General features: G+C 37.9%; 1 long non-coding RNA gene across 1 annotated transcript in view; it reads left to right on the top strand.

Moving 5' to 3' along the window:
* Positions 1–12,178, top strand: part of LOC122788775 — a 29,607-nt gene that overhangs the window by 15,804 nt on the left and 1,625 nt on the right. The gene's annotated exons all lie outside the window — the stretch shown is intronic.

Below are 12,178 nucleotides of genomic sequence, written 5' to 3'. Positions count from 1 at the left end.
CTAAGGGACTCTGTCTTACAAAGTTCGCAGATGATTGCAAGCTGGGAGCCATTATTGAATCCCCAAATGATGTGGATATACTACAAATGGGCCTTACAGAAACAGATGCCAGAGTCATGGGTTCAAGCTAAAAGCCAAAAAATGCATAGTTGTCCCCTATGGGGAAAACCATGTACATGTTGAACTACCACATAGGTGGCAGTACACTAAACCCCGAAAGAAGTGCGATGAGACCTAGGGACACAGGTGGACAGTGGTCTCACTTTTGATAACCACATAGCCACAACAGTTGGAAAATCCTTCTACGTGGCACACCTCCTCACTAAGGGCTTTTCATCCAGAAAAAAGGTTATTGTCCCTCTGTACTCATCCCTCATTAGACCCATTATAGAATTCAATGCCCTGTTTGGTATGTACCTCACAAGACATCTACAACAAATGGAAAGAATGCAGAAATATCTCACAAAAATAATCACTTACCTAAAGCAGATGCCTTATACTGACCATCTAAAACTCCAACTGTGTCGCATATCACCTACTCAGGGGCGATCTCTGCCTAATGTCCAAGACCATGTCAAACCCAGAGTAGTTGGACATGCTAGACCTAAAGAAATACCAATCCCTAAGAGCCACATGCTCCAGGAATCTTAAAATTGTCATCACGATGAATAAAACTTGCTGGAGGGATAGGTTCCTGACCCAGAGACTCCCCATACTCTGGAATAGGCTGCCCATACATGTCAGGCAGAGCGCCTCAATGGCCCTCTTCCAAGAGGAACCTTGATGATTGGATGGGAGATAGGAAATTCCCCCTGGGGATCACATCAGTAGCCCTGCTAGACAGGGGTCCAAGAAAGTAAATATTTGTGGAAAGCAATAGCCAGGGAATCTTTTTGGCTAGGCTTGTATAGGCCCTAGGGCCGATATTCTAGTACCTACCTATGAACATGATGTTGTTTTTATGGAAAGCTTTTTGCCCATAATGCATTGAGGGCACAGCTGGTTAGATGATGATGCAGATCACAATCCTGTTCACTTGGGAGTGGAAGTAGTGAGATATGCCGTTAAGTTTGATAACCCCCTGGTAAAAAAGTTGGTGACCCTTTTGCATTGACTGTTGCATACTTATTGCCTACATTGCACAGTTTGAAAAAAAAAAGTCCTTACAAGTATGATAAAGAAATAGCTGAGATCTCACACACACACTTTTTGTGATGCTTTGGGTATTGGCCCATTTCCACCTTTTCTGACCCAGTTAACATGTTGTATTTCCTGAACTAGTGTAGCAGCTTCATTAATTAATTGAGGAGTTGTGGTCATCTGGTTTAGTCACAGTAAGATTACAAAAGTTTAAATAGGTTTAAGGCTGCAGGAATGCCGAAGAATAATTCAGCTTTGTATGACAACATGGATCCTTCTTCTTTCGGCTTTTCCCGGTTAGGGGTCGCCACAGCGGATAATCTGTCCACTCATGATGGGCTTGCTGCATTTGTTTTGCTGTGCAAAGATCCCAAGATGCTACAGGTGAAATGGTGAAGGGAGTCAGATTAAGTATTGTGAGATGTCATTCAGTCCCACCCGGTGTGTACAGAGGAACTGTTGCATTTAGGATGTAGTTTTCCTTTAATGTGTGGTATGCATTTGTTTGTCAGCCCAGGTTTAGTCTGCACTTACCAATCATTATGTAAATTGTGAAAGATTCTCTAGCTTCTATTTGGATTTCTTTTTTTAAGAGAGTCTACCAAAATTAGACCACAAACCTTTACAAATATGTTTGCAATGTCATGAAGCATTGTATCTATAGAAGTTTTCCAGTATCCTCTCTTCAGCCCAAGCATATCTAGATGAACATCTGTCATAGCTGTCAAACTGTATGTAAAACAGCACTTCCACTCTCAAAACAGTACTCCTTGCTTTGACACTGCATGCATGAAAGGAATTTTAAAACCTAAGTTATTAGCACTACGAACAGGGATAATTTGAAACAAACTGTTTTGTATACTTGTATTCACAAAGCAGCATAATCTGCCCTAAATGTTTGTTTGCGATTTGGACAACTGGGCAGAATGCATGCAGAATAACAGGGAGAACCAGATAGCAACAGCTTTTCACAATACCGTATTATGCATTTTAACTGTGTCCACAAATAGGTAAGCATTGGTGCTTCAGCATGCAAATATTTTAACATTTGCTTAATTTCTGTGTTGTCTCTATGAAATGATTAAAAAGTACCTTGTGCTTTGCATATTTAGTAGAAAGTATTACTCTTAAAAGATGTAACTACATAAGAGCATGAGGCTTACTATTCAACTAATTTGCTTGATTGTCATTTCTGCTTTGAGGCATCGTTTTAATTCTTCTGAAATTAGCTTAAAATTTCCCTAACAACAAAACAAGTCTGTATTTATTTCATATACTTAAAATTCTTTGCTCCATTATCAATAAATTAGTTAATACACCTGCTTTGCCCATGTTAAAACAGACTCTCTCAGTAAATCTAGAACAGCTCTGTGATTGAGTCATAGGAGTCCTCAAATTGGTAGTCTGTTGCTGTGTTATATAGGCATAAACAGTTATTTGAACTCCTTTGTTCGACGCCTTTATTGAAATTTCAGTTAAGGCATTTGTATAAAAGAAAGCAAACTGTATTAACATGTTCGCAGTTACAAACATTATACATCACATATGTTTTTGTATAACTGTCGTCAATCCAGTATTACATAAATTTGTTCAATTCCTGCCTTCCCTTAAACCTCACCCCTCCAAAACATTATTTTGCATGCATTGTTCTTCTAGTTTCAATTTTTTATGTGATTTCTCTTACCTTTTCTAAATACCCCAGTTCCAGTTATTTTATCTCTTAAAATATTCATTACTTCAAATACAGTTGGTTTAGACTCTGAAATCCATTTTCTAGTAGTTGCTTTTATGTCAGCCACCATAATTAAACTTAACAAAGCCTTACTACGTCTAGGCAATTCAGATCCTGTATCCCAGCTCAAAAACAAATTTCCTTAGTTACACCCATTTGCTAGGCAATATATGTTTGACATAGTATTCTGTAGGGAATTTTTTTGTCTGCCATCTCATTACACCCCTCAAACATATGTTCCCAGTTACCTTTTTCTTCCCCTTCACACTTCCAACATTTGCCATTTACCTGGCGAAAAATTCTTTGGTCTGCTTTGGGTATACTTCCAAGCAAAACCCCCTATCCCTTTTTTTAACAGCAGCTTCAGTTCTAGATTCAGCTGAAAACTCTACCAGAGCAAATCTTCTACTTGGGGTTCTCTTATCCCTTTGCCTATACTCTGATATCAATCCCTGATGGGGAAGGCAGTCTCTAGCCTGCAGTCCAGATGTCTTTTTGGCCTTTTCCTATCTAGTTATTTGCTCCCAGTACTTTCGTTCCTGTGTCAGTTTTTTTTTCCAAGTAAATGCCAGCCCCATCTTGCCTGTTTTGTGTACCCCTAATTGCAGTCATTCCCATCGGCAAAAATCTCCTTTGTTCATTCTCGTGTTGGCTTAGTTTTTAATATTTTCTATGGCTGCTGTTATTCTCCTTAAGGATCTTCATCCAAAATCCACTCTATTTCTCTTCTGCATTTTCATAATCCCTTTCTGCTTGTGCTTTGCATAATTGTGTAGCTGTAAAATGTCCTTTCAAGTCAGTTAATCCTAAACTACTTTATTCTGTTGGAAGGATCAACTAATCACACTTGCCCCTTCCCGATAAAATCCTGTAACTTTTAATTAATCCCCAACTTCTAGTGTGTTTGATAAAAATATGCCTGACCTGTATATAAAATTAGAGAGACTAAAATATTTCATTGCTTTTATATTGCTATCCATAAACAAGAGCTTCAGTTTTTGTAGTATGCTGTTTAGTCTCTTCTCATATATTCTTAGCCACAAAAGCAGAATATTTTGTAACTCATTACTTCTAAATACTTCATTTTATTGTGTTCCCATAAATATGGGTATTACTGAACCAGTTTGTGTGGGCACAGTTTACAGCTATAGCCTTTGTTTAATCTTCATTAATTTTATGTCCTGAAAAAACGTGAAATGGTCTCGGAATGTTCTGCAACACTGAGATGTCCTTTTCTGGTTTACTGGGTGTAGAATAACTTCTGCAAATAAAGCTAACTTTTCTTGATTACTATACTGATTATGTCCTTGAATTTCTGACTCCCTTTCTTTTTGCCAGTGGCTGTAATATAACACAGATAACATAAGGGGGAAAATTACACGTCTCCCCGATTCCTCTGTTCAGACATAGCTGATTGGAGAGGTGCCCTCCTATTTTAACTTTTTCCTCAGATCCATCATATAGTCTCCTCGTTAACCTTGTTATTTTAGGGAATGCAGGTTCTTCCATTGCCCTACATGTAAAATTCCAGCTTTCTCTGCATCAAGACCCACCATCAGCAGTGGTATTTTCTTACATTCTGCTTCCTTCTGGATCATCATTGTTCTGTTAATGTTGACAAGTATCTCTAAGTCAGTCTACTTGCACCTTGTGCCACAGAGAGAAATGTTTGCCTCCTCTCCACAAAACTAAATTGATCCATCTTACAACCATTGTAGATTATAAACACTTTATAATCTGCAACCGTTATAGATTGTAAACACTTTCTAATCATAATTTAAAATTGAAATGGGCCTGTATGAAGCTGGATCCGATGGGCCTTTACCATCTTTCGGTATTACAACCATCTCAACTTTCTTCCAGGATGTTTTTGCTTCCCCTCCTTTTAAAATACTGTTTAACAGAACCTTCCAGGTCTTTATTACTTTCTAAGAATGTCAGGGCGGAACATAAATAAGGTTTCATCTGGTGCCATGTAATGTTAATGGTTATCACAAGACTAGTATATCAGATTGCAACCTCTTCTTAATTATGCAGCCTATTCCAATAACGGTTGTCACCACTGGTGAGCAAAGGTATCCAAAAGTAAAGAGCTGTAACAGATCACAGAATGTGCAATTGCATCAAAGCTACAAACGTTAGTCAGCATATCTGAAGCATGTGTATTTGTTTTCCGGCTGTATATATTTAAAGTTCGTGTGAAATATTCTGTAATTTTGTAATGTGGTCAGGAAGAGACTAGCATAACAGTAGCGTTACTTCTTAATGTATAGGAGGATTCGTATACTAGTAATTTGTTAGTAGTGATCATTTAGAAGTGTGCATATAAGGAATTTAAATAACTAGGAAATCTTGGATGAGGTGTAAAGTGAAATGGTGTTAATAGTGATGCAGTCATACTCTGTAGGGCTAGCCAAATGAATGAATCTGAGAATCATATTCTTGGACAGACTTGTTTTGCCTTGACAGGGAAGCTGTGGATTGGTGTGCTTTATCAATGACTAAGTTAGTGAATTTCATTCAGCCATATGGGCAGGAATGCGGAAGGTTTGGCAAACATTTATTTGGGAGAGACATGAGAAAGGCAAGGGGAAACAAGGTTGTCCAGCAAAGAGATGAATGGATAGCATGAGAGTAGACCTGTGACTCTCAAATAAGGTAGGAATGGCACTGAATTGACAGAGGTGACAACAGTTCATGTGACACTCCAACTCTATGTAGAAAAGTGGGTTGATGATGGTGACCAGATAAAACTGATGGTGCAGAAGGTGCTGTGACACCTTTGGTATCAAAGTGCTGAGGAATCATCATCTTAGTCGTAAGGCCTACCCAGCCCACCTCCAGAAACCTAGAGGGATGAGGTGACACACACACACTTCAATATGAGCCTTGGTAAAGACTGTCATCATGCTGTCCTAATATATGTGAGAGGAACTTTAAACAGATCTTGTGGACCTAAGAAAGGAGGGTAAAAGACAAAACATCTTGATAGCTTCTGAGGAGCAACTGCTGTAGACCTTTTTGAGAAGTAAGGTGGAATGGGTTCATATTACGTTGTCGAACGATCAAAACTTCGAAATGGCAGCATTTCGAAGCTTGTATTGTGGGGGCTGCAGCCCCCACACCCCCCGCTAAATATATATTCCAACTGCAAGATATACTACAGTGAGGAAAGGGCAAATATTCCAATCCTCACTGTACTGCGATCACACAATGCGATCTTCGAAATGCTGCCATTTTGAAGTTTTGATCATTTGAGTACGTTATCTTTTGATAACATAATAGAAACCCGTGTGGAATTACAATGGCATGCGTCAGGCCTGGTCCCAGTGAAATAATGGTGTTGGAAACTGTCATAAAGTCTCCATTCCGGAGACTTTTGTAGGGGGAGAGAGAACCACGCAAGTGTGGTCTGCTGTTTTAAATATTCTCTGTATTGCAGTTCTTCTGTTTTCATACCTCTCAACCTTTCATAGCAAGAAATATGGACAAAGCCTAAAATAATGGGGGAGGGGGGCAAAAGGCCAAACATAGGGACATATTCTAAATAGTGCTCTTGGAAACATAGAAGGTTACTAGAATAACAGTTTTTGTGTTAGCATGCATTTTCAAAATGATATAAAATCTAAAACTCAAATGTGAGTCATTATTTAGAGGCTGCAATTCTCAGTGATTGCCAGAAAACTATACATTTTATGAGGACCAGATCAAAATATGAAACATAAATTTGGACATTTGAGTGGTATGTCTCCCTTGTCTTTAGATGTAGATGGTAAAAGTCCTTTCAAATGACTTTTTCATGCTCCTGTAAAGACCATGGGTGGAAGGCTTTGCAAATGTCATGAGGCATCCAGATGCTCTAGCCACAGGCATACCTCACAAATCAGTGGTATCTTGTGGCCACACTGGGCGGACTTCTTGAAGCCCAATTGCTCATTAGTAAAGAGAGCAAAAATGAAAGAAAAAAAATACTATACAGTTACGCATTACAGAAATATGCAGAAAGCACAGACATTGTAATGAAAATAGACAACAAATTTGGAATAGGCCTAAACAGTCGACCAGAAGGAGGTCAGGAAAGAGAATATTTTCACTTTTATGGATGGAAAGAAAGATGAATGTAGAATAAAAAAAAAATGACAGCCAGTCCTGAAGAGAACTCAAAGAAAAGTAGGTTATTTTTTTCCAGTTATCTGTGAGTGTTGGAGAGCTTGTCTGGTTGCTAAACCAGATCTGAGAGTTACAGAGGAAGACGTGCATCTTGGGATGGGGAAGCACAAGAGTTTTGAGTAGCTGTAGTTGACCCAGGTCAGATCTGCCTAACAGCGACTTCCTATAAGTCGAAGTAGATGGATATGATAGTGCAAGGTCCTGGCTGGAAGAACAGAAGATGGCATCTCCTGCTAATTACCATTTGTAACAATTGTACTGATGGCATAGCCATTACATATTCAAAAACAATTTATGTTCATCATACTGATCACTGCTGCAGTAGCCTTAGCTGTATGGGTTGTATCTGACCAGCCAGCTTCCAGAGCTTCATGGCACCATCCACAAACCCAAATTATGAAACAGCTCAAGCTGAGCTGATGAAAATACAAGTTTGGGCATGATGCCCTCCAGAGCTTTACTGTCTCTGAAGAGTACGCTGTTCTGAAGCTTTTGGGTATCAACAGTTGGCTTGTGCTTGGCAGATAAGTCGCTATAGGGAAAAAAAAACTTCCATTTTCTTATATGTATAGATGTTTTATTACTTTCCTGTTCAGGAACGTAAGCTAGGGGTGTTGCAATAGACTGTCTTGAGATTGTAATGTACTTTTAAATGAAATAGTCAATGTTAATTAACTAAAAACATTTTCAAAAGAACTTTTATGGACTGGTAGTTTTACTGGCATTTTCTGCTCGTCTTCCCCAGGAGAAAGGCACCATTTTCAGCTTAAACATGGAACAGACTACCACTACCACTGTCCTCCTTTCTTCCAGCCACAAAAAAGTAAAAGTTAAGCAATCAGCCTGTGTCTTCACAGCAGGCAAGCAATTTGGCTCCGCTGCAGGTAGGTGATTTTTTTTTGCTATGGCCATTTGCTGTACCTCAGACCAATCATCTTTTACCCAGATACCTCTGGTGTAGTACCTACAGCTACTATGAATTGGGGGAGAGCCACTCTTAAGTCATTCCTGGGAGAGGTAACAGGGAAGGTTTCCATGTTGTATTAGAATACTGTGCCCATCACTGGGGAAACTTCATAACATAGTTGGCCCAATTTTTCTTGTCAAAAAGAAACAGAAAACCAAGCATATCTACTTCTCAAATTTCTTTAAATGGGAGTAGTTTACTGGGCCTGGCTAGGGGTTTAATTCAGGCTGTTAATTTGATGTTTCTTGCTTAAAAAAATCACTTTTGACATGTGCAGTTTTACATATGTATAAATGATCAACTATATTTAACTAGTTTAGTTGCAGACATTATACATCACTTATCTGTCCACTCGTCCGTCGAACATTACATAGCTCATTCAAATCCTGCCATCTTTTAAACTTCATTCCTCCTCCAAAACTTTATTCTGCATGTATGTTGTCAGAAGTCCCATTTTTTTCTATGTAGTTTGTTCCTACCCTTTTCTAAAGATCTTGTTTCCAGTTTTATTTCTCTTACTATATTCACTACTTCTAGTTCGGTTGGTTTAGACTTGATTTCCATTTTCTAGTAATTGCTGTTTTGGCAGCCACCATAATTAGACTCAGCAAGGCCGTAGGCAATTCTAACTCTGTATCATAGATGAAAAAAATAATTTCCTTGTTATATTCATTTGCTCACTCAGTATTGCCAATAGAGTAGACTGCATGTAATTATTAGTCTGCCAACTCATTTAGTCCCAAAAAGTAGGTTCCCCAATTACCTCTTTCTTCCCTCTCACACCTCCATGTTATCTACTGGAAGAAAAAGTCTCTGGAGTCTACTTGGGGCATAAAAAATATCTATCTAAGCAAAGATTCTAAATCTTTTAGATTTTGTTGCAAATTTGGGAGACATTCAATATATCCCCCATTGTTTCTTTGCAAACTGATTATCCAGTCTGTCTTCCCAATCCTTTGTAACCTCCTCTGATTTAATAGCAGCTTCTGTTCTCGATTCTACAAAAAAACTGCACATGTGCTCGTCTTTCACTTAGGATCCCTCAATTTCCTTCTTCTTGCCTATACTTTGCCCTCCCTCAATTTCCTTCTTCTTGCCTATACTTTGCCCTCCCTCAATTTCCTTCTTCTTGCCTATACTTTGCCCTCCCTATCAAGGATAGATATCAATCTCTCGCCTGCAGTCCAAATAAATTCTTGGTCTTTTCCCATTCTATTACCCCCCCCTCTAATTATTTGGTTCCAATACCTTGCTTCCCCTCCCATTTTTCTCCAATAGAGTCCACCCCCTTTTGCCTATTGTCTGCATCCTTAATTGCAGTCACCCTATTGTCATAATCTCCTTTCTCCATTCCCATGTTGGCTTAGTTCTATGAATACTTCCTGCTACCTTATGAATATAATAATCTGTATTTATTGCTATTCTCCTTAAGGATCTGCATCCAAAATCCCAGTCTCTCCTTGTTTCTTGAGCTTCGCCCCTCTTTTTCATCATCCCTTTCCACTTTGAATTATAGCTTTCTGCTTGTGCTATGTATAGGAGCCTTAACTGTGTAGGTTTGAAATACCCCTTCAAATTAGGTACTCCAAAGCCACCTTGTTCTGATGGAAGAATCAGCATATCCCACTTGACTCTTGTCTTCCCCTCCTAAAATCCTTTCGCTCTTTATTAATTGCTATCCACAACTTATCTGGTTGATAGTTTTATACACAGGTCAGGCATGTTTCTAAAAGGACTAAAGCATTTTCACTGCTTGTATCTTGCTGTCCATGAACCAGAGTTTCCAGTTTCTCAGTTTTTGTATTATCTTTTGTTTTGTCTCTTCCCACATGGCATTAGCTGCCAGAACAGAATCCATTTTAATCCATACTCCTACTTAATTTTATCATGTTTGCATAAATATGGATGTTGCTGAACCATTTCATGTATGGGTACATAGTTTACAGTTATTAACTTTGTTTTGGCTTCATTAATTTTGTATCCAAAAAAGACTTGAAATTGTCTCAAAATGTTCTAAAACACTGATGTATTATTTTCTGGTTTTATCAGGCTTAAAATATCATCTGCAAATACAGCTGTTTTTTCTGTACTACTGTGACAATTATATCCTTGAATTTTCAAGTTTCTTATTCTGTTTGCCAATGGTCTAAATATAGTGCAGATAACAAAGGAGAAAGAGGACACCCTTGCCTGGTTCCTCTGCTCAAACAGAAATAATCGGAGAGGAGCCCACCCATTTTGTTTCACCTCGGATCCCTCACATATCCTCCTAATCAACCTTATAATTTTATCCAGGAATGCAAATGCTTCTATTCCCCTGCTCATAAAATCCGAGCTTAATCTGTCGAATGCGATCTCTGCATCAAGACTCTCACCAGCAACTGTGGTATTTTCTTACATTCTGCTTCTGTCTGGATCACCATTGTTCTGTTAATGCTGTCACATGTATTCTTCACCTCCACAAAACCATATCGATCAATTTTGGCACCACTTTTGCTGTTCTTTTAGCCATTATAGATGCAAATGTTTTATAATCATGGTTCAAATTTTAAATGGGTTTATATGAAGCTGGATCTGATGCATCTTTTCCCTCTTTAGGTATTACAGCCACCACAATATTCTTCCAGGATGTTTGTGCTTCTCACCCTGTTAAAACCTTCCCGATCTTTAACTTTTTTCCCCTCCTAGCTTCCAAACTTTCACAGGAACACCATCTATTCCTGGGAACTTTCCTGTAGAGTTGTTGTACATCACCATTTTTATCTCCTTTCTTCTTAGCCTAACCTTGGTGTATTTAATTCTTCCATAAACATTTCTATTTATACCTTTTTCTTGATTTCCATATTTCTCAGATTTATACAGATTTTCATAGAATTTCCTAATATTTGTAATACCTGTACAGGATCTTTTGTTACCTTCCTTGTTATAGGCTCCCTAAGCTTGGAACAGCCCCTTTTTACTTTCTGTTAACTGAGTCGTTGCTCTAAAAGTTGTGCTCTAGAGTTCTCGAAAAACAGTTGCTTAACAGCAGTCTTTCTAAACTCGTGCATGTTAACAAGTTAATCCCTTAATTTCTGTTTAACATTCTGCAGTTTCTCCCTTTCTTGTGCTGTTTTCCCCCATATTCTGCAATACTTAACATTTGTCAGTCCCTCTAAATAATTCTTTTTACTTCTTAACCATATCTCTCTCTTTTTATTTCCACCCTATTTTTAAACTCCACTTTACTTTTATCTCATTCTCTAGCCAAATTTTCAGAAGAAATTTCTTTCTTCTGTAGTAACTTCTGAATAATTTCCACAACCCATTCCTTAAAATTCCTCCCTTTTCAACAGATAGGTGGGGAAAGCACCAGTGTCTCTCTTATTTTTGTTATTATTGACGTGATCTGACACTTATTGGATGTGTATCAAAACTTTCAATTAAATAAATGCACATGTTCCTGTGAAAATGTAAGTTCTATGTACCCTAGTCCAGTTTTTATATCCTGGAGAATATTACGTAAATTCACTCTGAACTCCTACTACAACTGAAATAACATCTTCCTTGTCAAATATTTTCATGAAATTCCTTCATAAATTTACTCTCCTTTTATTTTCCGTTCTGGTCCCCCCACCCCACCCTGACACATCTTCACTGATGCAAATCAAATTCCAGTCCCCACCTATAAGTAATATTCCCTGCTGAAAATGGATTATTTCTCCCAGAATTTTCTTAAGCTCCATTTTAGCAGTTTTAGGTGGAATATAAATAGATGCCAGTAGCCCCTTAGTACTACAAATCTACCATCATTATCTTTTTTTTTAATTATTCTTTTCTATCACTACTGGAGCTCCTCTTGCAATTAATACAAGTACTCCTCTTTTCCTTTGTCCCAGGTATTCCGCTGAATAACTGTCATGAAAACTTTTATCAAATTCACTTGTTCAGTTCTTTCCAAGTGTGTCTTCTGTACCATAGCTGTTTGCACTGTACATTATTTAGTATAGTTCACTTCTGTTTCTTTTTGTGTGTGTGTGTGTGTGTATATATATATATATATATATATATATATATATATATATATATATATATATATATATATATATATATACACAAGACCATTGACATTTAAAGTTAACATCAAAGGGGTCATTATGTTAAAATTTTATATTCACACCTTTTATTTG

Source organism: Protopterus annectens, chromosome 14.part0, assembly GCF_019279795.1.
Source record: "Protopterus annectens isolate FY-2018-M chromosome 14.part0, PAN1.0, whole genome shotgun sequence".
NCBI lineage: Eukaryota > Metazoa > Chordata > Ceratodontiformes > Protopteridae > Protopterus > Protopterus annectens.
The sequence above is the reverse complement of the archived record's forward strand: the minus strand, read 5'-3'. Positions and strand labels throughout refer to the sequence as shown.